At 47.4% G+C, this 27660-nt stretch overlaps 1 long non-coding RNA gene across 1 annotated transcript; it reads right to left on the bottom strand.

Annotated features, from left to right (window-relative positions):
- Positions 1-636: 636 nt before the first annotated feature.
- LOC144382549 (uncharacterized) lies at positions 637-18010 on the bottom strand. The gene is made up of 4 exons (XR_013449657.1): positions 17797-18010; positions 11924-11986; positions 2103-2166; positions 637-1747 (listed from the first exon to the last, which is right to left on the bottom strand). It is a non-coding gene; the product is annotated as an uncharacterized LOC144382549 (long non-coding RNA).
- Between the last annotated feature and the right edge of the window lie 9650 nt (positions 18011-27660).

Here is a 27660-nt window from a genome sequence, read left to right as displayed (position 1 = left end):
GTGGCTGTATTTGGAGATGGGGCCTCTAAGGAAGTGGCTGAGGTTAAAAGAGGTCATGGAGTAGTACCCTGATCCCATAGGGTTAGTGTCCTTATAAGAGAAGACAGCAGAGTGTGCACTCTCTCTTTGTCTCTCTCTCTCTCTCTCTCTCTTCCTTTCTCTCCCTGCCTCTGTCTCTCCCTCTTTCTCTTTCTCTCTCTCTGTCTCTGTGGTATGAGGACACAGCAGGAAGGTGGTGATCTGCAAGCCAGGACGAGAGCCCCCACCAGAAACCGAATGGACTAGCACCTTGATATTTCACTTCCTCCTTTCCAGAACTGTGAGGCAGTTCTTAAACCATTGTTTAAGCCATTCGGTCTATGATATTTTGTGATAGCAGACCAAGCAGATTAATACATCTTTTTAGAGGTAAAGTAACTTCAAGAAGGAAGGATGAATTGAATCTCTGTCCTACCACATACTAGCTGAGGGATCTTGGACACATCCTTTAGTTCTCTCTGACCCTCATTGCAGTTATTGGTAAAAGGTGGATCCCAACACCCGTGGCAGAGGGCTACTGTGAGGATTGGGAAGTCTGATGCAGGGTACCTGGGACACAGCAAAACTTTATCTTAGAACATGTTAGATTTTTTTTTTTTAAAGATTTTATTTATTTATTTGACAGAGAGAGACACAGTGAGAGAGGGAACACAAGCAGGGGGAGTGGGAGAGGGAGAAGCAGGCTTCCTGCCGAGCAGGGAGCCCGATGCGGGGCTCGATCCCAGGACCCTAGAATCATGACCTGAGCCGAAGGCAGACGCTTAACGACTGAGCCACCCAGGTGCCCAGAACATGTTAGATTTAAATGAAGACACTCTTATCGTAAGAATATCTCTTGCTGGGATCACTTGGAAGGACTAAAACGATAGCCATAACATAAACCACCTGCCCCCGGCAAGGCTGCCTCCTCTGGACGTTAAACCTGAGGTTCCCACTGGTTTATCAGTCGCCTTATGGATCGCTGGAGGAGTGTTCATCATCTGTCAACACCAGCCTCTCCTGGGCCTCTGACACTCACATCCAACAACTCCTTCGCATGTTCTTCTCCATAGAATTTCTGGATCACAGCTAAGTGAATCAACCAATCTGCTGGAACATTTAAGTTCTGCCCTCCTGGGACCTGCAGACATAGGTAACAATTCCATGTGCAGAATTTCCAAGTAATGATCATGGCCCCGGGGGCCATAATTCATTCCCTGAGGCCAGCCCCCGAAGGACGGCTGGAGGTAGCCCACTGAGGAGCCAGCCTATCAGCTTGTCCCATGAGGGCGGGCAGCTTGCTAGATCCAATCAGAGGCAGGGAGAGATTTATAGCTGATCTCAAAACACCCTGGGCAATGTCAATTCCAGACACACGGCAGGAGAGGGTACTTGGTGCCAAGTTACAGGCCTTGTTTCTGAAGAGCTGTTGCCCTGAGTGTTCACCTTGAACGCTTCTCAGCGTGCTGTCTCTTCTGAGTGTGCACATCTGGACTCGCAGCTAAGCAAGAACTACACATTTTTCTTGCTGTTGAAGTATGGCTCCCCGGGGACCCAGCGGGTCTGGCCAACACAGAAACTTCCCGCATCCTGACCTCAAACAAGCCCACATTCTCCACGATAACAGAGGGATAGCTTCCAAGTCGGCAAGCTGCTGTCAACTAAGAATTCGGGCATCCTTGCTTCGTGCTGAGAGGAGGCTCTTAAACATCCCACTGCCTGGCTTGAGCTTAGTGGAGAAGGAAGTAGAAAATGTGATTAACATATAACTATAAAATGTTGCAGCCATAAAAAAAAAAAAAGGAGGGAAAGAGTCAATGTTTAAGTAAGTAACAGCTGCGTGAATGGCCACATCGAGCCACTTCCAAAAGCACCATCTCACTAAACAGCAGCGATCTCGCTTGCCAAGTGGAAACCGCCTTAAGGCATTTCAAAATTAGTGACATTCTGCCGGCAGCCACACTAACTGACTACACAGAGACTCACTACAGTCAACTTGCTCGAGTCTCAGACATCCTCGTGTTAGACTTTAAAAAATAGGAGGCATCTTGCAGGAAAAATGATGGGGGTTGATTTGTTCTCACCCACACTGTCATGATCAGGCGTGATAGGTCACAGCTTGTTTCTTTCAGAGGTAAAGAAGTCATGCTGGGAAGAAGAAAGAAAGAAAACATATTTGAGATTTCTTTGTAATACACATCATCGTCCCCCTTTGTTGAGTGAGAGGGAAAGAAATTCTTCAAGAACCAGAGACCACACAGTGACCAGCTAAATGCTTGCTCTGTGAGGGAACTCACACAAGAGGAGAGATTCACTGAGGGGCTCCAGGACGGCAGATGGTCTGGGGAGCTTATGTTCTAGAAAAGGGAGTTTCATTGTCGATATGCTAATGAAAGATTGAAGCGAACAGTATGGCCTGGGCAGGGTGGAGTAAATCCGTATGTAAGTCCGTATGTGATGGATCCATACCCTGAATCCATGAGTCCATATGTGATGAATCCGTGAGTCCAGACTAGCCAATATACGATGAATCCATTAGTCCGTGCGTGATGAGTTAAAACAAAGCCCTTTTCACGGTTCAGGGGAGTCTTCCTTTGGGCACAGCACACTGCGCATTGCTCACAGTCCATTGTCCTCTCCTGGTTCCGTCAGGTTAGAAGCAGTAGGAGTGAAATACAGCTTCCAGTTTTGATATCTCCATAGCAGATGATGCTGTAAGTGGGAAGTTCTTTTAGAGAATGGAGTAGGAATGAGGCGGGAATTGAGGCAAGTACCCCAGAGTCTGCTCTGAACAACATCGCTGTTGTGTGGGGAGGAAAAGATGGAGATTTGCAGGCCCCTGTGTATCTGTAGCACATTCCAGGTGCTTCAGCTCCTCCACTCCCCCCCCCACCACCCCCCTCCCCCCACCCCCGCCCAGCGATCTTTGGCAATGCCCTTCCAACCCCGATGCTACATGGCTCACCCTTCTGTTTACGCCTCTGGCTCACACCTCTGCTTTGGCTCGCCCTTCACTGCTAACCTGGAGAAAAGATTCTTCTTGCTCAACTTTGTTCTCTTACAAATCCATTCTTTTGGGTAGGATTGACTTCTCCTTAAATGATGTTGTTTTTCTATCTTCTGCCACAAACTACTTTCCACACTAAATGTTTGCTAACTTGAACCAGAAGAGTGTCAAGTTCTGGGGATGAAATCAGACAAGGCAGATGCAAGGATGATGTTCTCCTCAGTCTCTGGGTTCAGACTGTCTAACGCAGCCTGATCCTCAACAGGTACAGGCTAAAAGGGGCTCCTGGCCCAGGCCCTGAGGCGGCACAGCATGGTTAGCTATGTGACGGAGACCCGAAGACCCTGACTTCAGTCCTTTCTCTCTGCCACTTACTAGCTGTGAGACCCTCGGTAAGAGACGTGTCCGTGTTGCGCTTCAGTCTTAATGATTATAATTAATAATTCAGGAGGCAATTATAGAATCTCTATGGGTGTACAGGGTGTTACAGGAAGTAAAGGAGATTCTGCTTAGAATAGCACTGAAAACCTTTTTAGGACCCTATAAAAAGGGAAGCTTATATTTTTCATACAGATAGGATAGTTCTGTATCTTGATTGTGATGGTATTTACATAAACCTACACGTGAGAAATGGCATAGAACTGTAGACACATTGCCCCAGGGTCAACTTCCTGGTTTTGAGATTGGGCTATAATTACATAAGAACTTGGGGAAACTGGGTAAAGTTTTGTGCTCTCCTTTGAAATCAAGATCCACAAAATGAAGTTTTGTCTGTCTTTGTACTATTCTGCAACTTCCTTGGGAATCTAAATTATTTCAAGATAACAAATACCAAATCAGAAAGGTGAAAAAGAGGTGGGGTGGGAATAGCTAGGAATACAGTTTTATTATTTATCTGTGTGTTTGTTTTATTTTTTTCCCAGCTTTACTGAGGTATAATTGACAAATACAATTGTAAGATAATTGAAGTGTACAATGTGATGATTTGACGTACATATGCATTATGAAAGGTTCTCCCCATCAAGTTAATGAACACATCCATCACCTCACATAGTTTCCTTTTTTTTTTTTCCCCAGTGAGAATCAGATTCTGCGATTTAATTTCCTGAACTACCCTACTCTCTGATTCCATAGCTCTGTTTCCTGACCCTGCCCTCCTTTCTCCTTTGCCGGTCATCACCACGACCCTTGGTTTAGGGCACACGCTGTCCCTCAGAGAGTTTTGCCTTCATCCTTTGGGGCAGGGGCTGCCTCAGAGCAACACTCCCCCACCCCTGCCCCACGCCCCGCAAGGCACACACTCCATGTGTTGTGACTTCTCCGGGAGGCTCCCAGGCTTGAGGAAAGGTTGTACAGGGAGAATCCCGTGCCGGGAAGGACCATCTCACTGTGTGAACAGGGCTCTCCCCAGTCCCGCAGAGAGCAGCAAGGGTAGACAATAGGTATTGCTGAGGACTGAATGTTTGTGTGACCCCCAAATTCATTTGTTGAAACCTAATCCCCAGTGTGATGGTATTTGGACCTGGAGCCTTGGGGAGGTGGTTAGGTCATGAGGGGCCTCCATGAATGGAATTAGTGCCCTTATAAAAGAGACCCCCAGGGAGCTCCCTCTCCCGTTCCATCATGTGAGGATACAGTGAAAAGGTGACCTTTTATGAACCAGGAAGTGGGCCGTCACCTGACACCGAATCTTGATCTTGGACTTGCCAGCCTCCGGAATTGTGGGAGATCAGCGTGTGTTGTTTAAGCCACCCACTCTGTGGTAATCTGTTACAGCAGTCCGAGGAAACTAAGACAGGTGCTGTTGGTGGTGGCCACAGGCTTTGGATCGTGGGGATGGCCAAGCCCGGATGAAAGGCCTGCCTCTGAAGGACGTGGTAGCTCATGCCATGGAGTTCTGTTATAGCGAGGATGAGAAAACATCCCGTGCCTCTTCCAATCAAGAAGCAAAGCATCAATTATGAAGAATTTAAAACGTTGATAAGTCCCACAGGTGTTAAAGTCCAGAAATTGCGGGCAATTGGGAGAACTGTATGAGCTGAGGAGTGGGGGGAGGGGGGAGGGAGACAGGCAGCAGCAAGGTTATTGAAGATGTTCCGTGCAAGTCCCACCTGGTACAAAGTGTTTTGAATGTTCAGAAAGGAACAGATAGACTCTACATGTGACGACCTATAAAATGCAAGGGCTGATGCATTCTGCGGGGAAGAGGTTCTCTAGATGTTTTGAAGGGGGTGGGGAGGTGGGAGAACTGCCAGACGCGGCCCGGAGGCCGGACCAGAGAGGGGAACTCTGGTGGCAGACAAGCCTGTGAAGGGGCTCTCCTTGTCTCCCACCCAGCAGAAGAGACCTGGAGCCTAGAAACGTGGGACAAAGAAGGGCAGATGCCCCCCAGCCTTTGCAGGAGCAAGAGAGGTGGCCCAAATTCTCCCTTTTCCCGGTTGCTGAGCATGTGCAGAAACACACACTCCCATGATCCACAGTGAGGTCCTCCCAGAGCAAGAAGGTATCGTACATCCCGGGGCTGTTGCTGGTCACAACTAATGAGGTGAAAGGAGCAAACACACTTTCAAAATGCAGGCACCACAACGGCTCACGCGGCGGAGTAGCCTTGGAGAGTCTCTGGACCTCAGTTTCCCCAGCTGTGAAATAGGCTTGGGGTCGTGCTGGGAGGGTCACTGGGGCCAGGAACGGGCTTGGAAAACGGGGACACCTCCCACGCTAGTTCCTATTGCTATTAGGACAGATGAAGAAGCTGAGGTTTGCAGTCTGGGGGCATCTTCCCGGGGAGAAGGAAGGAGCCGTGCTCCAGATGCCGGGCATCGCCGCAGAGGAGTTAAGATCGCAACAAAGGGAAGAACCGAACGACACACAGGACGCGCTCGGGACGGAACAGCTTCAGGAGCCTCAGGGAGGGCCCGCAAACGTCTTCAAAGCGCAAAGCGGGAAAACGGTAAGTATGCACATCAGGCCACGGAGGTCTGTGATTAAAGCAGAACCGAAAGAACAAATAGCGAGAATTAATGGTCTGCAGACAAGAAAGGCCTCTGCTCTCCGTGCAGGCGCTTCCTTCCTCAGGCGCAGGGAGGAGGTGAGCGGGGCGGGGAGCTTTGAAGGACAAAACAGGGCAAGTCCCAGCCCTACGTCGCTAATGAGATAATGAGAGGGTGGTAAGAGCAAGTTCCAGATCTGTCAGCGAATGTGGGCGGGACTGAGGCTGGAACACAACTCAGGGGAAGGGAAGTAGGGGATTTTAGCATCAGAAATCCTGCCCAGTGATACAGGAGCGTGGGAGAGGGAGGACCCTCTCTGGAACTTTCTCCTGGCAGCTGCTGCCTCCGCGTCCAGAGGGGAGGGGAGCTGGAGAGACAGCGAAGCCTGGCCAAGCCCACACGCACCTGCTGGGGCCAGCACCCTGCCTGCGCCCCGGACAGCCTGAAGGCGCTCCCCGCTCCGCTCCATGTCGCACCTGCACAGCCCTGAGCATCAGTCCCAGGCTGGGGTTTGAGCGGCACCCTGTCAGGGGCCACCGCTGACGGGGGACTGAGGCACAAGTGTGCTCCCCAAGGAACGCGGGAACCTCCTCCGCCCCTCCGCCAAGAGGCCCTGATCCGGCTTCTGATCTCAGGGCCACTCCCTGATAACCACGTTTCCTTGCAAAGGGATTTGACCACCTCGCCACGTCTCCATTTCCCCAACTACCAGACGGGAATGACATCACCTGCCTCAGAGGATGACAGGGAAGATCACCTGAGACAGCAGGTGCGGTGCCCAGGCTTACACCTCAGTGCGGCACTCGAGACAGCCCTTCCTTCCCGGGGCAGGTGCCTGGAGGGCAGATAGGGTCTTAGTTTGCAGCCGCCCGGACTGCGCCTCAAGCTGGCACGTAGACATTGGCGCAGGCTCAGAGAAGCCACGCTCTTCTCCTTTGACCCTCTCCCATCTTTCCAAGCCCAGGGGTGCCTCTTAGAAAGTGGAAAGGCTAAACCCCTTAAAAGAAATACCAAGTGCCAGGCTAATGCCGTGGTGGGCAGTGGGGGCTTAGCGCCCAGGGTCCGCCTTCCGGCTGTGTCGTTGGCCCCATCTGCTCCTGACTGAGCCCCCACGTTCACTCCTCTGGGGCCCTCTGGCTTCTCTCCTGGTTTTGGCCACTCTGTCTGCCCACGCCTTCTGGTTGGGCCCTTCCCTTTCGGAACTGGGTCTTCTGTAGCATTCCGCTTTTGCAGTTCCAGAAGCTTCGGGTCTTGCTGAGTGTCGAATGTGCAAAGTCCCCCACCTCACCTCTGCTGATAGATAGCACTAATCGACACGGAGGGTGAATGAAGCTTAACTCGGGAATGTGCTTGCCGCCCAGGAGTAGAGAAGGTGTGAGAGAGGGAGGGCGGCAGGTGGTACGCAGGGGTGGACGTGCAGACACCAGATTTGCAAGCCGACACGCACCTTCAGAAGCGGCAGGATGGCCCCTTGTCCAGGAGGAACCCCCTCACCCCACAGGCTGTTCGGGGAGAAAATGAAGCACTAGTTGTGGGGCTCCCATGGGCTTTGGCAGCCCTTACCTTTTAGCTGAGATCAAGGGCAGAGTGTCTGTGGGCTGAGGCTGTGCCGGTCACTGGACGGGGCCAAGTCCCCTTCCACCCCCCCCACCCTGGAGCACAGACTCCTCACCTAACAAATGTGACCAAGACCCGCTAGCAATGAGCTCAGCATTTTATTCCCCTGCTCCGACATACAGTGTTGGAGCTGTGAGATCCCATTAGCTCTCCCCCGACCCCGGGGCTTTAAATTTTCCATTGAATTAATTTTAACCAACATTTATTGGCTGTGCAAAGCTCTGGGCTCAGCACAGAAAAGAAAATGGTGAATCGGCCCCGGGGGAGGCCGCAGTGTAACAGGACCACACCTGTAAGCCCAAACTTCCAGAATAAGGCAGGCCACCCGACTGGTGCAAGAGCAGCCCGCTGGAGAGGGTGGGGGCCAGGGCAGTGGGCGGGCTGCGGGTCAGCGAGAACTCCAGGGGAGGGGAGAGGTGATGTGGGCCTTCCTAGCAAAGGGTCTTCAGACAGAGGGGACCTCATGAGTAGAGGCCTAGAGGAGAGAGGGTGGGCCAAGCCTGTGGCCGGCGGTGGAGAGAAGCTGGAGAGGTCGTTGGGGCCAGATCACAAAGGGCATTGGTTAATATACTTGAACTTGAGGGCCAGAAGTGTAAGGGGCATCACAGGGGTCTGCGATCTCCCAAATTGTATGGAAGTATCTGAATGTGCATGCATTTTTTCGAGTGGAGACTATATATTTCATCCAGAGTCTCAATGAAATCCATCACTGCTGATAGAGAGCTTGGGGAGCCATCAGAACATTGTTTCCATTTAAAAATTTTATTTTAGCAGTTTTCCAAACAACCCCAAAGTAGAGGGAACAATATACAGGACTCTGTCCAGCTTGTGGCCAGTCTAGTTTCTGCTGGACCTCTACCTCTTCCCACCCTCCTGGATTAATTCGAGGCTAAGCTCAGACATCACGTGGTTTTGATTGCAAATATTTAGTATGTGTCTCTAAAAGGTAAAGACTCTTAAAAAAACAAAAACCACGATACCCTTAAGTCATCAAAAATGTTTAACAATATGTCCTTAATATCATCAAGTACATAATCAGGTGTCATTTCTCCCCATCCCACCCCCCCCTTTTTTTTAACAGTTTACTTAATTCATATAAAATCTGTAGATGGCTTTCTAAGGTCCCTTGAATTCATAAGCTCCCCTTTCAACTCTCTCTTTTTTTTCCCTCTTGCAATTTGTTGTTGAAGAAACCTGGCCATGTGTCCCGTAGAGCCTTCCACAATCTGGATTTTGTGGGCTGCGAGCCTGTGGTCATGAAACACGTACCTCTATCTGTGTGCTTCCTGTAAGCTGCGGGTTACAGCTAGAGACTGTATCAGATGCAGGTTTGATTCCTTTTTTTTTTTCTCCAAAACTACGTCAGGAGGTTCAGAATGCCTGGTTGTCTCCCTTCCTGCCATCAGTGAGATTTTAAGCTGGGAAGAGAAGTGCTAGATATTTCAGAAAGGTCTGCAGCCTGGGCAGAGGGAGGGAGCCTAGAGGCAGGGAGGCCAGTTAGGAGCCTCCTAAACCAGTTGCTGCCCTTCCAGCCTCACAGATGATCTCCTGCAAACAAGGGGGCCTTTGTGTTTGCATTTAGAAGGCCCTGCTGGAGCTGCTGGCTTGTTTTTGTGACCCGGAGGGACTTGAGAGCCACTTGAGGGCCATGAAGCAACTAAATACGGCAAAATAAATGAGGTACTTTTATGGCTATGTTTGCTTTCTCTGTGTCTGCCTGAAGTTTGCTAGGTGAATTAGATTTCCAGTGTGCTGCCCCTCCCGAGAAACATAAAATCCCCAGGGGTTAGGAGGTGGGATGAAAGTGACGGGATCCAGGGAGAAACCCTTCCTGTGTGGTTTGGTATGTGTGTTTTAAAGGAGAAAAACAGCAGCTGGTTTTTAATGGCAAATGCTTCCACAGTGAAAAAGCCCCAGATTGCAATATCTCAACTTTCCAAAAAGGTACAAGGAACTTAATGTTTGAAAGTGGTTTTAAATTTCTATGGGGGCCCCAAATATTCTGTTGTCTCTATGCCCATCAATTAGTCTCTGACTCTCTTTGAAATGCAGGAGAGCTGGGGGGGGGAGGGAGGGAGGGAGGGAGAAAAGCATGTCACACCTTCTTTTGGATTGGGAACACGTAAAAGATTCCAGTAATGTAATTTTTGAATGTAACTAGGCTTATTTTCTGATAGTCTTGAGTCATAAAACCAGGCATTAATTTTAGAAAACATTTTGATTCCAAGATGTAATAAAATCGTATTGGATGCTGTGAAACATTTTAAAGTGTGCTTTTAAAGGGAAATACACTTCAGATAACTATTAAGGAGTTCAGCTATTCAGAATAAATTATAAAGTGCAAATAAAAATGTACTTCGATTATATTTTGAATTTTGGCACCACACCTTAGAGTTCTGCTTTCGAAACAAGAATGGCAGCTAAGCAGAGCAGACCCCACAGGGCCTGGCACCCACCCTGCTACCCACTCCCCAAATCCTGCAGCTTGAGCGAATGCAAACTGATGTGGTGTCCATTTCTGAGAGTTTCAGGGAGGCTGATTTTAAGAATGACAAGGTTGTCATGGAATGACCATGTTGTGCGTGAAGAGAGCAGAGAAATAGGTGAGGCCCAGCCCCAATGTGCCCACTCAAGTGCTTTTTGGACCATGGCTGGGCAAAGAAAGACTCTGAAGTCTGATGAACCAAGGGTTTAGAACTTGACTATCACTTCCTGGCTGGATGACCTTGGACATGTCACTTAACCTCTCCTTAGGTTTTTTTTTTTTAATCAATAAATAGGTATAAAAATCTCCTGATTCTAATACCCAGCAATAAGTGAGGACTAGATAAAATGGCTAGGAAAATTGGCTGTGTGCAGGGGACCAAGTAGTTTGCTCAAGAAATGACAAATTTTATTATTATCAGGACATAGAGGAAGGTAAATCAATAATAGAGGAATAAATAGGCATCACTTGTAGCTGAGGGAATATTTTATAATCTTGTTTTGTTATTCATTAAAGGTAATATAAGGGATTTCTCTGACTTATGAATATTAAAGTCACTGGTATGATAATCAGCTTCCAAGATGGTGCCCAGTGATTCTCCCAGTCTTCATGACCAAAGGAGGAAGTATAGTCTCTTTCCACATTGTAACCAGAATTGGCCTTTATGACCAACAAAATATGGCAGGAAAAAATGGTTAGTCACTTCTGTGATTAGGTCATAAAATACATTGTATCCATATGCAAATGAATGAAGTTGGAGCCTTACCTCACACATGTGCAAAAATTCACTCAAAATGAATCAAAGACCTGGATGTAAGAGTTAGAACTATAAAACTCTTAAAACATATGGAAAATCTTTCTGATCTCAGATTAGGCAGTGGTTTTTAAAATATGATACCAAAGCACAAAGAACAAAAGAAAAAACAGATAAACCGGACACCATCAAAATGAAAAACTTTTGTGCTACAAGATCAAAGACTGACCTGTCAAGATCAAGAAAGTGAACAGAAAACCCACAGAATGGAAGACAATTTTTGTAAATTGTATTTGAAGAGGGTCTTGTATCTAGACTGTATAAAGAGCTCTTAACAACTCAATATTAAAAAGTCAAACAACTCAACTAAAAAATGAATGAAAGATCTGAATAGACATTTCTCCAAAGAAAATACACACATGGCCAATAAGCTCATGAAAAGATGCTCCACATCACTAGCCATGAGGGAAATGTAAATCGAAACCACAATGAGCTACCACTTCATGCCCATTAGGATGGCTACAATCGACAAGGTAGTAACAAGTGTTGGCACGGATGTGAAGAAATTAGAGCTCTTACACACTGCTGGTGGGAATGTAAAGTGACGCAGCTACTTTGAGAAGCAGTAGTTTCTCAAAATGTTAAACAGAGAGTTACAAGCAATTCCACTCCTAGTCCTATACCCAAGAGAAATATAAACATATGTTGACATAAAAACATTGTACCTGAATGTTCATAGCAGCGTTTGTCATTATAGCCAAGAAGTGGAAACAACCCAAATGTCTATGGATTGATAAATGGTTAAATAAGATGTGGTATATCCATACAATGAAATGTTATTCAGCTATAACAAGGAACAAAGTACTGTTATACTACCACAAGGGTGACCTTCGAAAATATGTTAAGTGAAAGAAGCCAATTACAAAAGAACCCATACTGCATGACTGCACTTCTAGGAAATGTCCAGAATAGGCAAACCCACATGGCAGAAAGTGGATTATGGTTTGTCTAGAGCTGGGGGGCTGAGGGAGAAATGGAGAGGGACTACTCACGGTTATGGGGTTATGAGGTGATGAAGATGTCCTAAAATCGATTGTGGTGATGGTTGCACAACTCTGTGAATATATAAAAAATATTCACTTACCATTCACCCAAGTACTTACCAGCCAGCTTTAAAAATAAAATATTACCAAGAACATTACTCTTGTATGCATTCCCCAGTGGAATTCCCTTCTCTCCTCTCAACAGTAATTCTGAATTTTATGTTAATCATTCCCTTACTTTTCTTTCTTTCCATTGTTTTCTGAGGTTTCCAGCTGTTTGTTTGTTTGCTTTTAATGACCAGCATGTTTGCAGCTGGGAAGACTCTAGACCAGACTAACCAATTTCTCAAGTTTCTGGGTAAGAAATCCAGATAAGAGAAATATAATAGCTGTCTTTGCCCTCCCATGACCACCCTAAGTAACAGGGATTCTGGGTGCCATGGCTATATCTTAAAACGGATTGGTTTAGCCCATTCGTCATGAGCTATCAAAGATCAAAGGGATTTTAAATATCATCTAGGCCCGAGGTGGTAAATAGACATGTGCTCATGCAGACATCACTAATCCATCATGGCATTCTCTCACACTGTCCTGTCTGGATCCAAAGCCAAAAAGTTATTTTTTGTTGTTAAATTACAGCCATTCCTCATGGTCTAACTCAAGCCTTCTCCTCCAAAAATCTGTACAGAACAATTCAACTCCCACTTACTTCTGCATGTATTGCTCTGAACATACTTTTCCGGATCTGGTTGGCATGGCTTCCAGGGGGTAGCTTGTAAGCCACTGGAAGGCGGAGGCCTTAGCTTGGTCTTATATTCCCCCAGGTGCCTAGCCCAACCATGGGTATATAGTTGGTGCTTCATTAGTACCCACTCATTGACTGATCTGCTGAGATGATGTTCAGCCAAGCCTTGAAGGGGTCTCTGATGATTTGAAAGCCAAAGCCCAAGCCACTCCAGGACCATGCAATTGGAGAAGACTGCAATTCACTCACAGTATCCCTAGATCTTGTCCTAAAAACCATTTACTATGATCTACTTGGCTCTTTATTTCCCAAGTATTCCTAATTTTCCCAGACTATGACTTATGGCCCACCTGCGTGCTTCTGGCTGCCTCGCCCCATCAGCACCGACATGGCCACCATGACTGGGATGCATGCCCTGAACCTGCCTCTGGCCATGGCTGCCCTGTCTGCCCTGGGCAGCTGCCTCACTCAGCCCAGCCTAACTTTCCTGGGTTGGGCCCCCAGGGAGTTTGCCTGGCAAACTGGACCTCAGGGCACTTTCCTCTCTATGATCCATTTATTTGTTTAGAAAGTGAAGTTAGCTTAATTTCCAGAAAGTTTTTTCTCAAAACTTTAATTTTTGCCATGATCTTTAGAATTTAGATTTAGATTTAGAAGCAAATCTCCAGGAAGCAAGACAGCTAAATAAAAATCCAAATATTAAGTGAATCATCTTGTTGTTTCAAAGAATTCTAACATGAGATCAAGCTGCAGGACAAATAAGAGACCAACCCTAAAATACTGTGCATTTGAGGGATCAATGCCAGTTTGAACTAGTCTAAAGCTGGCAGCTGGTGGCTGGGCCACTTCCGTCCTCTCCCCGTGGTCTGTCCTCCTCCCCGGGGCTCACACAGGCTTGGTCGTAGAGTGGCAGGGTTCCAGGAGCAGCAAGAGGGCAAGCCCCAATATGTAAGCACTTTCCAGATCTCTGGGTCACACTTGCTACTCTCCAACTGGCCAAAGACAGTCACATGGCCAAGCCCAGAACGACAGCGAGAGGATACTTCCGAGAGTGGAGTCAGGGAAAAAACTATGGTCGTTACTACAGCTACTACAACTCTGGTTGATGTTAATAAATGTCAATTTATTAAGCACCTACTACATATCATGGACGGTGCCAGAAGCTTTACCCTTTATTTTATGTAACCATCACAGTTCTCTGAGGCACAGCAGCCCCACTGAGGGATGAGGAGGAATCACTCGGAGACATGGAGTCACATGCCCACGCAACTAGCAAATGTCGGAGCACAGATTCAAACCTGGGGAGCTGCGGAGCCGGCTGGAAATTAGCTTATGTTTCCCTCCCTCGGAGGGAAACATAAGCTAATCACAGTGCGAACATGCAGGAAACAACACAGAAGCCCACCTGAATCAAACAGCTCTGTGCAGCTACCCGGTAGATCCTGCTCCTGACCTAAGAGGGCACCGTCTGTCTCTGGGCAGAGACACTAGTCACCAGCAGTGACATCCACTGGTGCCCGTGGTCCTCTATCCCTCATGACTGGAGATGAGGAGAAAAAGGAGGGAGAAGGGAAGCACCGTGCTCCTGAGGGCCTCAGCACAGGGGGCATCTGAAGAATTCCTCTTCTTTCTTGCCCTGTTCAATGTCAGGCTTTGCTTTCTGAGGGTTCACTGGTCACCCAAACCTCCACATTTTCACACATGGAATTTTCACAGTTTTGAAAGTGCTAGAGTAAAGACATGACTCAAGATGGGCCGCACACATGGCCAAATTCAGATGCTCATCTGATATAAAATCTCAGAAAGCCTATTGATGTGCCCCAAAAGGTAGTGCTCTCTTAGGCCCATGCATCCAACCAGTGACAGATCAGGGGACAAAGGAGGAGTAGGTCGGGCCATGCCAGGGGAATTCTGCCCTTCCAGCCTAAGAGGCTCTGGCCCTGCATGCTGTTGGAAACTGCGTGGGGCCGAGTCAATAATTTATTATCATCTGAGACCAAAAAAAAATTTTTTTAAAATGCTGCTTTCAAGTTCAGTGGAAAGGAACTCAGAGCATGTTGGAAAGAGCGCAGAGCAGGATGGTGCAGCCAGGGCCGAGTCCAATGCAACCTGGGGCTTTGCTGCCGCATTTCAAAAACCTGAGTCAGGCCCTGACCTTTCGCTGCCTGCTGACGTCCTGAAGGCTAATTACTGCCCAGGGGCCAACATGTCCCTCCGGGTAACACACGGAGGCCTGGACACAGCCCCAGTGACCCCTCTTTCCACACACGGTGTGAGGCAGGAGACAAATGCACAACAGGAAAAGGATGTCCGGCCCCCATCACAGCACCGGACTCAGAGCCAGCCTGATGTTCACCTGAACCCACCCCCAGCATGTTCCCACACTCAGTGGCCTCTTTATCCCCCAGTGAAAAGGGATCGTTGTCTTGCTTGGTGCCCAGCGTGCCAGCCTGTTTACTCTTCTTCAGAGAGAATATTTCTGGGCCTGTCCTCCTTTTCTTACAGAGTACCCAGGACAAAGCTCCCCTTACAGATCAAGGCAGGATTGTGGGTCCTGCTCTAGTTCTGTCTTTCTCCCCCAGGATAAACAGCTTTACCCTCAGCTCTTATGAATTCCTTCCTTATTCTTACTTATCTTAGAAGCTATTTTTAATGGACCTGTTGTCTCATGATCTATTGACAAAAGCACCACTGAAAGTATCCCGTGCGCCTGTAACTCAACTGTTAACTGGCTGGTAGGTCAATTTAGTCTTGGCAAAGACTAAATTCAAACTCAATTCTTGACTTTGTTTCTAGAGCTCTCTCCTTTATACTCGTCTGCGTCCCCCAAGAGGGAGATAGAGGAGAATGAGGGCATGGGGAGTCAAAGGGAGATGGAGGTCATCTACTCTTCTCTGGTTGCAAGCCACAGAGACTGATTCTAGCTACTTTCGGTGGGAAATGTTTTTATTGGAGGGCCACCGGATGGCTCAGAATCCAGTGGGATGTAGGAGAGCCGGGCTTCGAAAAAGACAAGAACCGGAGTGATCTAGTGTCCGGGCAGGAGAAACTAATTAATAGCCTCCTTGGGGCCCTGCCCCTGGAATAAAGTTGTGTTAATGATTTCCCTTTCACTCGGCAATTGTTGAAGTCCCAGGAGAGAGCCTGATGGTTTGTGCTGGGACCTCGTGTGTACCTGTAAGCCAGCAAGACAAGAGCCCTGAGATGGCACACATTTGGGAGAGACATCCAACTCAAAATGCTGTTAGCAAATGAAGAAGAAAGGGATGCTGCGTGCCCAAACAGCTGACAACTCCTACACCACCAGGTATTAGGGCTGGGGCAGGGCCCTGTAGGCTGAGTCTTACTCATGCCATTGGGATGGCCACCATCCCCTTCTCTCTAGCAGGGATGGGCTGAGCCCTCACATCCTCCAAACCTGGCTGCTGGGAGGGAGCATATCTCATTCTCTCCAAAAAACTTACAAGATTCAATGCTAAGGATGAAGACCACTCAAGAGCTTATAATTGGCTGTGTAGACCACATATTGGAGTGGGCTTTATAGTCAAGTGACTTGAACTGGAAGTCTTAGCACGATTCACCAGCTATGAGATGCTGAGAAAATGCCCACCTATTCTCCGAGCCTCAGTTTGTTCTGCTCTAAAATGGGGATATAATAATGTGTACTCTGTCTCCACCATTGTTCCGTCAAATGAACCAAGAATTGTCAGGAGTTTGTAAGCTGTGAGCCATATACACCTACAGGAGGCATTGTTCTACTTCTCATTATTATCCAGTGAGGCCGGGCTGCTCGGGATAAGTGGCTGGTGCCTGGAACAGCAGCTGCAAACCACAGTACCTGAGTGGAGGTTTGAGGGTGGCAGGTGGGAGTCCGGAGGATGCAATCGTTTGGACTTTCAGATTGCTCTCAACTTCAAGCATTGCAAATAGCTGAGGCTCCACTAGATTCTGTCATATGCCCCAAGGCCAAAGGGCCTGAGCAGGGGCGGGTAGGGGGGAGTGGGGTGATAAATTCCACCAGCATTTTCACAGCTCTGATTTAAACTCCATCTCCTTTACGGAGAGCCCAACTGCTAAACTCTTCCTGGCAATTAGGCTCCCAAGGCTGAGCACTAACAAAGGGGGGGCCTCCAAACGTCCCATCTTTGACTTCCTGGGTTGGCATCTTTGCCTTCCCAGGTTGGCATTGTGCAAGGATGGGACCTGATGAAACGCTCCCTCTTCTATCGCCTGCCTGTGTCTCGTTGGCTGTCCTTCCTGCAGCTGTGTTCCACCACGGGCATTTCAATCGTCGCTGCGGATCTCCCCACCTCCCTGCCCCTGGAGGACATGAATTCCTCTCTCCACTCACATGCCCACTTCAAGCCATCTGCGTGCACTCCAGGGAGCGCGCCACCTGACATCTTGATGTTCACAACCATCCAAAGCCTCCGGAACCTCACTGTTTATGCTATTTATGCCCCCGGAGCATGAAACAGAAAGAAATCTCTCTCATCTCTTTATTCTAAATGTTACATACAGGTTCCAGGGACAGGGTTGGTCCCAAATGGGCCTGGTCCTACATCAGCCCTTTTCCTAATTTCTCACAGTCTTCCTCCTCCTTGGCCCTTAGTGATTTTTCCTGACCTTCTCTTCTTAAAACCCTATTCCCACTCATCTCTTTATTGCTTATTTACTTCCAGGAGGCTTTTTGAGGTTACGGACTCTTTTATTGTGTGCTGTGTCGCCAGCCCCTAGCGCAGCGCGCGCCCCACACAAGTGCTCAGTACGTGCTTGTGAGGTGAGTGAGTGCCCCCCAAGGCCACTGTCCCGCATAGTACCCTCAGTCAGAACTAAGCTTTAGTAAAGCCGCATTTTGGAAAGGGTTCTGTTAACCTCACTTTGGGAACAGGAATCTTGTTTGCCAGAGTCACTTGGGGGACCCTCCAGGACAGATTTATAATTATAAAGGTATCCAGTAAGGTTTTTACCGTAGAATTTCTAAAGACAACAAAAGAATTGTTTGAGACTGTCTGAACCTACACTATGGAATGAGAATTATAGACCGTTTACTGTAAAGTAAACTTAAGTCTAATTATATACTGTGAACTACAGATACACAGAGGGCTTTTGCTATTAATTTCCAATCACTCCTCACCTGGGATTGGTGAAAATCCTCAGCCAAGCGTGGTTAAGGAAGTGTTTCCGTTTTCACCTGGTTTGGATTTATCGTCTCTGTGCCGCTGATCCTCTTACTCAAGCTTCTAGGCTGTTCCTGCCCCACGCTGGTTGGTCCTGGGAGACACCCTTCCTTCCACCAGGTTCCCTCACATCAAGATCTGTGCAACTGCAGACTCCTTACGTTCTGTTTACGATCCTACACGGTTCAGATTTTAAATTAAAACGGTAAAAGTGGAGCGATTTAGGTAGGGTTCACCGAATGCCAGCACTAGAAGGGGCACTAAACATTATTGGGTCCTGGCATGGCACGGTTTCCTGTCTCTGGAGCCACCACCAGTCAGCGCTGTGGCCAGGTGTTGCCGGAAAGAATGTGGTGACCATTTGGTGATTTGGCCACAAGAAAGGAATGAGGGCTGATGTGACATAGGCCGCATATTTGCCTCCTTGTGGAAGACAGGGATGTCACATGAGTGAAGGGAGGGCAGGGTTTGAGCTGAAAATATCCCTGGCGTTTTAGGAAAATGGAGACCTGGGGGCAAAAATAATGTTCATTTACTCAATATCAATTGATATTCAAACTCACTTTCAGTCCCACAAGGCCAGTAGCAAAGTGAAAAATAGTTGCATGAGTGCCTGGTCATGAGCTGGCTGGCAGGGGGAAGAAGAAGCCTAAATTCAAAGGTTGGCCAAAGAGGGGCAACTCGGCCGAGCGTCGGCGGGAGCAGGGGAGACCACCAGCCCCTCCTCCCTTGGACCAGGTGCAGCCAACATGGGCCACACATTTAGAAAAATCTTGACTTTAAACCGATTTCTGCAAACTCTCTTGCAACTTTAGCAGAAGGGAAGTTGCCGTTCCATGAGGGCAAGTCAAACTGGATGAAGGTTCATTAAAAATGGGGGTAGATGAAAGTTTATATACCTGATGCAACTGTTATGCATCTATTAGATATTATGATTATTATGAATGGAAGGGTTTAGAACCACAGGGGAAAATGTTTGTTATGACTTTAAGTGAAACCACAGTTTTGTAAACACAGGATGATCCCAACTAGGAAAATAAATGTGCTTCACTGGAAAAAGCCGTCTTTTGTCCTTGCTGGAGTAAGAAAGGGTTAACGTGTCGTTATGTCTTTATAGCTCTTGGGGTTTTCACCTATCAGGTATCAGAATATTAACACTATTTGTGCTCAAGAGCTATGATCATGGCTGAAATTTTCTTCAGTTAGTTTTCTTACCTCATTCCTTCTTGTTTAATGTAGCAACATTAGAAAAGAAATAAAAGTTAAATAAAATAAAAACATTCATAATTCTACCCCGGATAGGTAACATTTTGGTGTTTTCTTTCCAGATATTTTGATATACAGATAGACGTGTAAGTACCTTTAGAAATTTATAAAGTTTATAAATTTAGGATCATTCTCTGCATCTGGTAACTATTTATAAAGCTATCGACCTCCCACAGGATGGTGCCATCCTAGCCCTGGGGAAGCTGACGGGCTTCACTCTGGGTGGAATATTACAGGCAGAGGAGTTTGTAACCCAACCAAGTCTCTATGTTCCATCTAGAAGAAGATGTTAGACGTAAAACCAAGATAATGTGCAAACTTCTCAGTTTCCGAAGTGGCAGCCTCCTCCCCCCACTTCGGTAATCTGATGAGCTCTTTGCTTTTGTCCTAGAAAAAACGGCGAAGGGCAGGACGGCTCATCAAATCTCTCGCCCTTGCTAAATGGTGTGTGGACAAGAAAATGTCAAGTGCTCATGCTGGAAGCATGTGGCCAAGAACAGCGGCCTCATGGAGGAGGTGGGGTGCCCGCCAGGGTTCCCCCACCTTCCTGGGACCCGGATACGGGCACTGCCATCATCCACGCTCTCCGTGATGGAGATGTGCGCCCACCCAGCGGGGGAAGGCCCCAGAGCTCTCTAATGCTGCCATAGCAGACAGGAAAGCCCCAATAAACAGGCTGAGAAGGAGCTGCCTCTTCTCTTTTGTTCCCAACCAGCTGCCAGGAGAGGTGTGAGAGGGAAGATACCTGTCCCTGGGGGCGGGGAGCCACTTTGGGGTCCTGTAGTAGTTTCCCAGGCTCTGTCACAAAGTACCACAAACTAGGTGGCTTATAACAACAGAGATTGATTCTTTCACGGTCTGGAAGCTCAAAGTCCAAAATCAAAGTGTTAGCAGGGCCCTGCGCTCTCAGAAGCCTCCAGGGGAGGATCCTGCCGGGCTTCTTCCTGAGTCTGGTAGCCCCAGGCGTTCCTTGGGGGTGTGTGTGTGTGTGTGTGTGTGTGTTTCCCTCTTCTTATAAGGACGCCTGTGCTATTGGATTAGGGCCCACCTAATGACCTCATCTGAGCTTGATGCGTCTGCAAAGACCCTCTATCCCAGTGAGTTGCAGTCACTGATACGGGGGGTTAGAACTTCAACACATCTTTGTGGAAGCCAACAGAATCAATCCTTTCCCTATTTCAGATACATCTGGACGGAAGATGAAATAGGACAGATAAGATATCCTGCAATTCTGCCTTCCTAACGCAGCTCTGTAACACACAGATCTTTTTGGTATTTCCATGACAATTAGAGCTTTGGAAAAGTCATTTAACTTGTCTGGGCCTTGGTTTTCTCATTTATTAAGTGAGCTCAAGCAGCGACTTTCAACGTGTTGGCTGTGAGATCCTGGTAGGAATGAAGCATCATTGTGACGTCTATGAACTGCCCCCAAAGTGCAAATCTGTTCTGTGGTTCCTACAGGTGACTCACAGCCACATTTCAGGGACTCTCCTCCTCACGTACAATTCAAGGCTACTTGCCAGTAACCCACAAAAATTTGGTATTCATAAACTAAAATTAGTGTTCACACAGTTTACTAAGGACTCAAATTTGTTTTTCCTCCTCTACTTTACATAGGTGGAATTTCTCCGATTTTTGGAAGGATTCTTTTTACTTGGTTTTTCAGCAGTTGTTATGTTGTGGGTTTCAGTTGCTGTTATTCATACTTTTTATTTATAAATAACTATTGGGTTTGTGCCCTCATTATCCATTTTAGGCCGATGACAGGTTTTTGTTTGTCCTGAGTGGGTATTTTCAGCCTGTATAATTGTCCACTATGTGGACATTATATAGAAATGAATTGCAGCTCAGTAAGCAATGGCTCATCTGTCCCTATTGCTAAGGGAGATATAGACATAATCCTTTACAGTTTGCTTGTATGGTAGAGTGACCAGCCATGCCAGTTTGCCCAGGACAGAGGGTCTTCCTGGGATGCAGAACTGTCAGTGCTAAAACCAGGAAAATCTGGGCAAGCTGGCATGATTGGTCACCCTATTTTTTTTTTTAAAGATTTTATTGATTGGTTTGACAGAGAGAGACACAGCGAGAGAGGGAACACAAGCAGGGGGAGTGGGAGAGGGAGAAGCAGGGTTCCTGCTGAGCAGGGAGCCTGATGCAGGGCTCAATCCCAGGACCCTGGGATCTTGACCTGAGCCGAAGGCAGACGCTTAATGACTGAGCCACCCAGGTGCCCAAGTCACCCTATTATTTACAGACCCTTCATTGGTGGCTTGCCTGCCTGTGGATTTGTGCTATTCTAATAACTTTCATCTTACGCTCAAGGTTAGTAGAATAAAATTAGTAGGGTTATTTTTGAGACCAGAAGGGATTCATTTATAACCAAGTGGATCATGTCAGGTTTTTCTCTTTTAAGACAGGCAGGAAGTGAGTCACGAATGTTGCATGTTCAAGTTCAGCACCACGGATTCATCTGGTTCCTCTGTATTCTCCTCTCTTTCCCCTAAACCCCACCCCTCTAATTTACCCAACTCAGAAGAGACATGGAATAGGTGGGGTGTTGGGGAACTTTGGCCCCATCCAAGTAAGTATAGTCAAAAAAGTTTAGGAAGCCCTCTACAGGGTTCATGATAATGCCCCTCCCCGGGCAACCAAGGCTACAAGTCCACTTTGACTTGGCCCAAGGTTCTAAACTAATGCAGAGAAAGAATCACAGCTTCGTGAAGCATCCCTGGAGGACCTTACCGAGAATTACCTAAAGGGTAGTTAATATTCCCCACCTTAGGAAGATTTTGACATTGATATAATCTCCTTAGGATGGTGTCCAGTAGGGATACTCTTATTTGGGCCCACTGTTTCATGCAAAGGGGGACGGGGAGGAGAGAGGGCTGCCATTTATTTGCATGTTCACCTTCAGCATGTCAGAACTAGGATTAGGGGCTTTTTGCTTTCGACTTACTGTAATTTAGACCCTCACAACAACTGCATGAAGTATGACTGACCCCACTCTGTGCATCAGGAGCCTACATTGAAATTCCAGCCCAGCTTGCCCTCTCCTGGCTTAGCTCAAACCCTGGTCTCCCCTCCACTTCTCACAGCCTCTGAGGTCCCCCAAACCCTAGCACTCCACTCACCTGAACAGAGGTCACGGTCAAGTTGTGAAAAGGCAGAAGCCTTAAAAAGCCCAAACAAGCCATCGAGAGGTTGACAATTTAAAAATAAGACCAACACGTTCTCAGCCTGGAATAGGATCTCCTGATGGGTCCATCTGTAGAACTCATGGTCCCCAATTTACCCCAAGTCCTGGGTGAACCCTCCCTCCACTGCTCAGGTTGCAGTTGGAGCTCTGCTGACGCATGGGGCACCGAGGCCACAGGAACGGTGGCTGGACCATCAATGGCAGGCAGCTCGCAGCTCATTTTTTTTTTTTTTTTTTTAAACTTGGAAAGTCTTTCCTAACACATTTTTCTGCCTTACATTTCTAGAGGAGTTGCCCTTAAAAGTGGGTAGGTGACCGAGTTGTGACCTAATTCCTGCTCAGCCATAAGGCTTTTCCGGCAGGGGACAGACACTCAGCATTCCAGATGGGGTTAGTGGTGGGGCTGCTATTTATTTAACTGCTAATCCCACTTATGTGAAATTAATTTACTCTACTATTATAACTCACCCTGCTTCCTGCCCTGGTGGGCTCCTATAATTTACACCTGACTGCTCCATTATGCTCCTGCTTCCTGGACCAAGGGTTGGGAGCTGGGTCTTGGGGTGACTCACATTAGGAGGTCGTTTATACAGAAGAGAGGTTTTCTCATTATAGACTGCGGAGAGTTACTGTAAAAGCAGTGGTGTTGGTTTTATTTTTTTTTTCCTCCTAATAACCAGTTCCCCTTCAGGCCATCCCTTCAAGGAAGTTTGTCTACTATTATTAACCTCCTTCCCAAACCAAATGGCTGCTGCAGTATACACAGCATGCAGATGAGTGTCTGCCTTCTCCAGGGGAAGCCCAGCCCCTGGGTTTTCACCTGCCCCGATCCTTGATGAAATGTAGGTCAGCTGCACAAACCCAGAGCAGGTGCTCACGGCAGAGGTGTCCGGACTGCTCTCGGAATGAAAGGCTCTAGGGGTCGTTACTTTTACAAGGTTTTACAAACATCTCTAAGCAAAAAAGCAGGGGATGCTAACTAAGCTCCCCAAATCCGGGTCCCATGGCCAGGGTCTCTCTTGTGGCAGGGTGAGCAGGAGCCTTTGGCCCTGAGGCTGCTGGTGACAGAACTTTCTACGGAGACCAGAAGAAGCCCCACAGGCTTCCTGCTGACACCCCCACACTGAGCTCATGGCCAGGGCACACAGCTGGGTGTGATGGTCTGAAAAACTGGTTCTAGCCTCCTAGAGACAACATCCCATTCCTAGCTAACTTTCATCTCTGAACAGCTCATTTGAGTGCTTCGGGAAAGAGCCAAGAGAGGGGATGAGGGCAGCCCAAAAGCTTGCCTTGCATGGTCTCTGCCAACACAGTGAATGTGGCCACTTAGACAAGTGAAGGGACTGGCCATCCTCCAAACTTGTGTAAAATCCCCAATATCTTCTCAAACGAGCTCCACGTTGTTTGTAGAACGAAGCCCACCTTCAGCCAGACATGAAGTTTCCCAGTAGCTTAAGCCTTTGGTCCCTCCTATTTCCCATCACTTGCTTTTCACAAACCCTCTTCCCAGCCAGCTGTGTGTTCCTGAGCTCGTTTACACAGTTTCTCCAATGGAAACTCAGGGCATTCGATCTGCCCCTTCTCACCTCCCCACCTCTGCCACACGGCACCCTGGAGGAAGCAGGATGCCCTCTTCATCCTTTTCAATCAACGAGTCTTTTCACACATGAAGTCTAGGGCAATCTCACTCAAGCTCAAGTCCCTCTCCTGGAGGAAGCACTCCCTGAGCCCACCCTGAGCCCACCTGCTCACAGGCAGCTGTCTCTCCATCACATTTCACTGACCTGTTCTGTGCAGAATCACATGGGCCTGGAGACGTTAGTGTTCCTTTCTATGCATGCTCTTTGTCTCCCCCCACTAGAGTCCAGATGCTTGGAGACTAGGGATCATGGCTTCACATTCACATACAGCCCTATACCTAAATCAGTCAACAATTAGTGGGACTTGATTATGATATAACCAGTTGTCTACTAGTTGGATCCAGAGAGTAGCTTCTTGCTTAGAACATGACCTTTGGTGTGAGAAAGACCTCAGTTCAAATCCTGTGTCAATTCCCAGCTTTGTGACCTTAGGTAAGCTATTTAACGTCATTGGCTCATTTCCTCGGTTATGAACACAGACAGCCAGTGTAATTGACTGCTGGGTTTGCTGCGGCTTTAAGTGAAGGAATGCATGTGAAATGCATGGTTGGTGTATTGCCTGACACAGGATCGGGACTCAATAAATAGCAGTAGTTAGTATTTTCTGGTTTTTCGAGGGGGTGGGGGTTGGTGACCAGATACTTCTGCTACAGCAAGACTCAACAAATTGCAAATTAATGGAGACGTTGGTTTTACAGGAGGCATCCTAGAGAGAATGTTGAAGTGAGTTTGGAAATCTAACAAGGAGAGAAATGAGAGGTTAATTCTATTCCTACCAAGTTTTCAACAGTTCGCAGATGGACTAGTTTTTAGCTGATACTCCAGATATTGCAGAGCTCTTCCCAGAGGCAGGTGAAGATTGACTGTGCCTGACTCTGAAAACCTGTACTTGTCACCTGACCTTGAACGTAACAAACAGCCCCTGAGGAAGGTAGCTCCAATTACAGTCATGGAGTCGGAGGAACTCATTCAAGGCAGATTGATTTATTGGACCAGAAATACAGCTCAACAGCCCACACACCGATTCTGTCTTTGGCAAACTGCCCTGCCTGCTTCTTTCTCTCTTGCCCTGACATATTGATCTGTGTGTGTGAGTTGATGTAGTTTACTGTAGAGGTGTGTGTGTGTGTGTGTGTGTGTGCGCACGTGTGTGCATGTGTGTGTGTGTGTGTGTGTGTGGGGTGTGCTGCTGTCCCAGAATGGAAGCTCTTAACTTGGGGGCCCTCTTTCTGAGGGATCTCCAAACCTGAAACCAAAGGAGATCTTGCTCCAGCTCTTCATATAGTAGCTTTCATTTCATTCCTTTGCTTCAGGTGGGCCCAGAATGTTCCAGGCTGTCTGAACACTCTGCTTCGGAGTGTGGCAACCTGTCATTTTGTAAGGAAGGAAGAAAACTAGTCTTTGCTGTGTGCCTCATGTCACACAAAATATCATGATCCCCATTAATCAGAGGAAACCGAGACTCAGAAGAGTAAAGAAACTTATCCAAGGTCAAATGTCAGTAGAGTCAGGATCCAAACCCCAGTGTGCCCGACTGTTGACCTCAGTGATGGCTGACTCCAGGCTTAGCCCCACCAAGAGATTTCCATTTCACAAGGTCATTTTACATGGAAATATTTTGAAATCTAGGGCCACAAATTAAATTTGTATCATCAGATACATTTTGTACCCAGATCTTGGCCTCTCTTGTATCATCTGTTGCTGTGTAACAAATTACCACAAACTTAAAACAATACCGATTCATTAACTCACGGTTTTTATAGGTCAGGACTCTGGGCAGATTTAGCTGGATCCTCTGCTTATGGTCTCATGGGGCTGCAATCCAGGCATTGGCCAGGGCTGCACTGTCCTCTGGGGACTCGACTGGGGAAGGAGCCATTTCCCTGCTCACATGGCCATTGGCAGCATTCAGATCCTTTGGACTCTAGGACTGAGGGCTTCAGGCTTTTTTGCTGGCTGTTGGCCGGAGGCTACTCTCAGAACCTAGAGGCCACCTCAGTGACTTGTCATGTAGGGCTTCCCAGTGTGGTTCCTCACAGCCAGCCAGCGAGAGAGAGCTTCCTGCAAGATGAGCACTATTATCTTTCGTGACACAGTCACATACATTCCATCACCTTTGGTTAGAAGCAAGTCACAGGTCCTGCCCACACTCAAAGGGAGGAGTCACACAAGGGCATGAACAGCAGGAAGCAAGGATCGTGGGTGGGGGCACCTTGAGGGTCTGTCCACCACATCCCTCCTGTCCTTTCCCCTCTTTTTTCCCCTTTTACCCTCCTCCTCATTTCCCACCCTAGTCTAGACTCAGAGTTAGGGCTTTGCCAGTAAGAGCTTTACGGTAATGATGCTAATAAGTAATATCATTTTGTGCCAGTCACCAAGCTAGTTTTCTTTTTAACTTTCTATTCAAGTATAACATACATACAGAAAACTGCAACAACCTAAGTGTAGAGCTCCATGAATTTTTCTGGAGACTGAACACATGCACATAACCATCACACGAATCAAATACCAGAATATTACCAGCACCCCAGAGCCTTCCTCAGTCTCCCTTCCAGTCCCTAACACTCTCGAAGGTGGATCTCTAACAGCAGAGATTACTTTTTACTTGTTTTTTTTTACATTTTATAAATGGAATTCCATAGCCTATATTCTTTTGTGTCTGGTTTTCTTGACTCAACATGGTGTTGGGGCATGTGGGTCTAGGTTGTTCATTTCTCATCACTGAATAGGATTCCATTATGTGGATATACCACAACTGACTTACTCATTCTACTGTTGATGGGCAAGTGGGTAGTTTCCAGTTTGGAGGTATTAGAAACAGTGCTGCCATGGGGGGCTTAGTATGTGTCTTTTGTGAACACACATAAGCACGTCAGCTGGATATATACCTGGGACTGGATTGGTGGGTTGCAGGGCATACATATTTTGGTGAGCTATGTTTATATATATAATTCTCCCATCCCCGCTGTGAGGAAGGTGTCTTCAGCCCCTTTATGCATGGCAGTGTTTGAGCCAGACCTACATTTCCTGCAGAGGTCCTGGAAGATCCAACAGGAGGAAAGGCCGGCTGGTGCAGTGGGGAAAGTGTAAGTCTTACTCCAGTGCTTCTTCACAATTGACAACTCCTTATGTTTTTTTCTTTCTTTTTTTTTTTTTTAAGATTTTATTTATTTATTTGACAGGGAGAGACACAGCGAGAGAGGGAACACAACCAGGGGGAGTGGGAGAGGGAGAAGCAGGCTTCCCGCGGAGCAGGGAGCCCGATGAGGGGCTGGATCCCAGGACCCTGGGATCATGACCTGAGTCGAAGGCAGACGCTTAAGGACTGAGCCACCCAGGCGCTCCTCCTTATGACATTTTCTTAAGAGACCCATTGTTTTTGGAAGATTTTTGCATACCAAGCTGCTAAGCAAATGCTGTTGGCTCAGTAGCATTTAATTCATCTTCCAATTCTCTTATTAGTTAAGGAGCAGCTACAGAGCTGCTGATCTGACATCCTGCCTAACAGAACTGTTGTAATTTCAGATAAAACCAAAGAAAGTCCAGGTTTGGGTTCACCTCTGTCGTCTCCTTCCAAGAACGCAAGGTTTCTATTGGGCTGTTGAAACACTGACAATATGCTGCCCTCCCCCTTTGTGATGTTAAGGGAACTTTAAGTGAGAGAGATCCTCAACTCTCCCACTAAAAAAATCTAAGATCCACACCATGTCTGAAATCCT

Source organism: Halichoerus grypus, chromosome 7 (assembly GCF_964656455.1).
Source record: "Halichoerus grypus chromosome 7, mHalGry1.hap1.1, whole genome shotgun sequence".
NCBI lineage: Eukaryota > Metazoa > Chordata > Mammalia > Carnivora > Phocidae > Halichoerus > Halichoerus grypus.
The sequence above is the reverse complement of the archived record's forward strand: the minus strand, read 5'-3'. Positions and strand labels throughout refer to the sequence as shown.